Genomic DNA, 4,229 nt, shown 5'->3' on the forward strand with positions numbered 1-4,229 from the left:
GGGAAGGGAATATACCCACAAAGTGAGCATAGCAGCAGCAGAAACTTTAGAAGGCAGTGGCCCTGGAAGCTGCTGGATTTGACTCCAGGCAATACAGCCATAAACCTCCCAGAGGCCCAGGGTTGTGTGGGAGACCATAGAGGTGCACCTCCCCTAACACTCTTGTCCAGAGGAGTGGACAAGTGGAAGAGTGTGAACTTGTCCTTAACCATGAGGGAAGACACTTCTGAATAAAATTTCTTTTGTTGCTAATCTTTCATTTGTACCCATGAACCCAGAAGAGTCAGGCAGCATTTGGGTTATACATAGAAAAATTATTTGCCTTTCTATAAATATCTCTTTATTAAAAACCCACACTTATATTAGTAGGTCTTCTACTTTGGACAAAAATCAATCATCCTTACTTGGCAGAATAGTCTGGCCACAGCCAAGTGGGTTGATAGAGCAGTGAGGGAGGGCACACCTCCCCAAGGATGGATCAGTTCTGGACTTTGTTCACTCTGTACACACCTTCTGTGGTAACTGAGATGATATATTGTCCTTCCCTAGGGGAGTGAGCCTGCGGCTAAGTGAGCTGCTATTACTGATGTGAGCATATGTTGAATGGGAAAAACCAAGTTGAAAACCACAGCTATAAATTTTTTATAAAATGCTTCTCTTTTCATTAACTTTTATTTTAAACTTAGAAATATATTTCTAAACTACTAAAACTACTGAGCTAAATGTTGTTCCTCCAATTTATTATGTTTTCTTCATTCCTTTTAAGTCCTACCACTGACCTAGACCATATTCTGCATACATACAACCTGGTTACTCCAAATTTCTCACAGTTCCTCAACACAAACCACCCTTTTCTTTTTTCTGCCTTCTCATGATGCTTTCTTCTCCTGAAATATCTGTGCTGTGTGCTCTGGCTGCCAAAATTTTGCTTAGCCGTGAGGGCCCCACTCACCTGTCAAGCCCTCCTTGCAGCCTTCCCTGCCCCCACCCCACTCCTGCCTATAGCATTAGGTAGAATCAAATACAACTTCATGGGAGCTTCCTACCACGTGGGGTTCCATACTAGGAGTGCGGCCTTGCTGTTCTCTCCCACTCCTCCGCATGATGAGCTCATCAATTAAGTCACTCTCTTTTCTCTGCCTGTATGTTCTGCCTGAGTGGGATCACGTTCAGCAGTGCATCAAAGGAAAACCCAAATAACAGTAATTGAAACCAATTAGAAGTGCAAAGTCGTAATGATTAATTTTATGCATCAACTTGATAGGGACACAGGATGCCCAGATATTTGCTTAAACATTATTCTGGGTGTGTCTATGAGGATGTTTCTGGATGAGATTAAGATGTGCATAGATTAGTCTCAGACTAAGGAAAGTAGATTGCTTTTCCCAATGTGGTCCAGGGCCTAAAAAGAACAGAAGTCAGAGTAAGGGAGAATTCACTGTCATTTAAATATTCATTAGGGATCCAGCATCACTGGGAAAATGAGTTAAATGAGCTAAATATCACAATTCACAATGGAAAAGTGTATATGAAACTGCTTATTGATTACTGTATTTCTGAAGCAACCAGTGGAGCAGCGCTAAAGCCAAGCAGTCCAATGGCATTTGAATAGTATGTGCCTTTTTGGAAACTGTTCGCAGAGAGAAATCTATTTTCCCTTGTTTTGAAAAATGCTTCCAAAACATCTGATAGTATCTCAGTGGTTTTCTGTAGAAATGAAAAAGGAAATAGTAGCCTTGTTGTGTTTTTAACTGTCTTAAATACAACTTTTTTAATGTGTTACAAACATTAGCACTTTATAAGAAAGGTCCCGGTACTAGTGCTGCAAAGTCATTTATAAGTGTTTCTAAATGTGTTTCTGTACCAGCACCCACATATTGGCTCACTCTGTGGTTCTTTCCACAATCCTCTTCTCCACACACACTCTGAAGTCACATCCACAGCTTCAGCTGTAACTTCCCAACATTTTCTCCAGCCCTGATTTCTTTGCTAAGTTCTAGATTCTCAATCCCAATGTTCTAGTCAGGAAATTTTCATCTTCAGGTGGCTTAAGCGAACTGCAACTGGCTTAAGAAAATAAGAAATATATTGGTTCATCTAACTGAAAATTCCACTTACAGCTTCAAGCTTGGCTGGATACAAGTGCCCAGTCAATGACAGCAGAACTATCTCCATCTCTTGAAATTGAGTTCTTCTGTGTTAGCTTCATTCTCATGCAAGCTCACCAAATGTAGTGACAAAATGGCCACCAGTAGTTCTAGGCCCTGGTAGAAGGAAAGTTTTACCTTCCCAATAGTTCCAACAAAAGTCCCAGGGCCTGATCTTCAATGGCCCAGATTGAGTCAAGTGTCCTTTTCTGAATCAATCACTGTGATCTTATTGGTCAGGCCTGGATGACATGCTTACTTCTGGAATTGAGAGGAAGAAACCCAATCCCATTAGAACCAAAAGGACAGAGTATAGAAAAGAGGTTAATTTCCCCAAAGGAAAAATAGACTGTGTGTTTCCAGAATAAGGGAGAATAGATGCTGAGTTGTGCTGTATCTCCTGAACATTTCCAGCTGGATGTCCCACAGACTACCTGTGGGAAACCCCGCATCTGCTCCCCATGTTAAAGTTGGGATCAATGATCTACTTATTCAGTTTGGAAACTTGGAGACAGCCTATCATTCCTTCGCCATCTTTTCTTGTTTTTCCCTCTAAAATATTGCTAATCTAACCTTTCCTAGTGAGGGATTTCAACATCTCTTGCCTAGATTATTTCATTGGATTCCTATCTTGTTACTCTGTTTCCATTAATTCCTCCTGCAAACCACTCTCTACATATTGCTACTAAAATAATCTTTCTAAAGTATAAATGGAGCCCTGTTTCTTCTTCCTTGTGCATTTGTTATTTATCGGCTGTCTTCATCGTGTTATTCTTGGGGCCCTCCCCACATAATGGGTCTTGATGGAAGCTGAGTCAAGGTATCCACACTTGGTCAGTTGGATGCACCTGCCCCAGAGGTTGACTCTTGAGCTTTTGGTCCAAAAATAACCAAAGGATGGAGAACGTGTTCTCTGGCTCCAGGTATGGCAGCTACATCCAGTATCTGTGGGCAGCCAGGGCAATCACACCAGCCCTGGCATCTGGTATCCAGTGAAGCTAGTAGTACATCTGCTATTTCAGCAGCCATGACCATGGGATCCTCCCAGGCCTGGTTTTGTGGTGTAACTTAGGCTCTTCCTCTGGCTTCAGAGCCATTGTCCCCATCTTTTATCTAGCCTGCTTCCCCAAACTTCCTGTCAGTTCTTTGAGTTCTCTGGTTTCCCTTCAAACGATTTCTTTTTAGCCAATCTCAGCCAATCAGCTCTGTTGCTCACAGCTGTGGACCCTGACTGAGACACACTTACATGCTTCAGGGTGAAGTCTAATCTCTTCAGTCAAGTATTTGAGACCTTTTATGATCTGGGCCTCACTCACCTCTCTACTTGCTTACTGTCTACTCTATAGCCTTAAGTGATCAAAGTGGCCCTTCACATTTACAGGCCTGTGCTCTCTTGTCATGCCCTACTTCACCTGGTAAAGTGCTATCCAATTCAGTTGGCTCTTCTTGACATAATCTTTACTCATCCCCTTTTTCCCAACAGAACAGTTGACCTGCTGGAGAAAATTGTCTCCCTAGGTGCTTAGTGGCTGGAAACTCTCTGGGACTCTAGAGCAGAGAAGACTTGGTTCTCTCCTCTGGCCATTGTGGTAGACAGTGGCTGTTCACTTCCGTTGCCTCCTTTCTATCTTCTTCTAGGAACAGCGCTGTTGTCTTAGGGACCCCTCCCCCTGCTCTGAGTCTAGGAGGTCCAACTGGAGGCCATGCTCTGCCCTGCGGCAGCTGAAACTCACGTCTGGCTAATCAGAATACAACACTCCCCAGACACAGTGATTGGCTTTTCTAAGGCAGTGTGAATTAGGTTTCCTATCACTTGGATACAAAATGTTTTTCACTATAGCAGCCACCAAACAACAGTGGTACTCATCAAGATTAAATCTGCCACTGAGAGCAGCTGTGGGGTGTGGGCCACCTCTCACACCAGAGCTGAGATAGCTCCCTGCAGCTTCCTGCATACCTGCTCCAGTCTGGGACTTGAACCACCCACCCACCCCTACAGGAGCTGACTGTTGTCACTCACCCTCCAATAAACACACTCATCTAGAGGCAGCCCTGCATAAAGTAGAATTTATAGAAGCTTCC

Source organism: Pteropus alecto, unplaced genomic scaffold (assembly GCF_000325575.1).
Source record: "Pteropus alecto unplaced genomic scaffold, ASM32557v1 scaffold287, whole genome shotgun sequence".
In the NCBI taxonomy this organism is placed as follows: domain Eukaryota; kingdom Metazoa; phylum Chordata; class Mammalia; order Chiroptera; family Pteropodidae; genus Pteropus; species Pteropus alecto.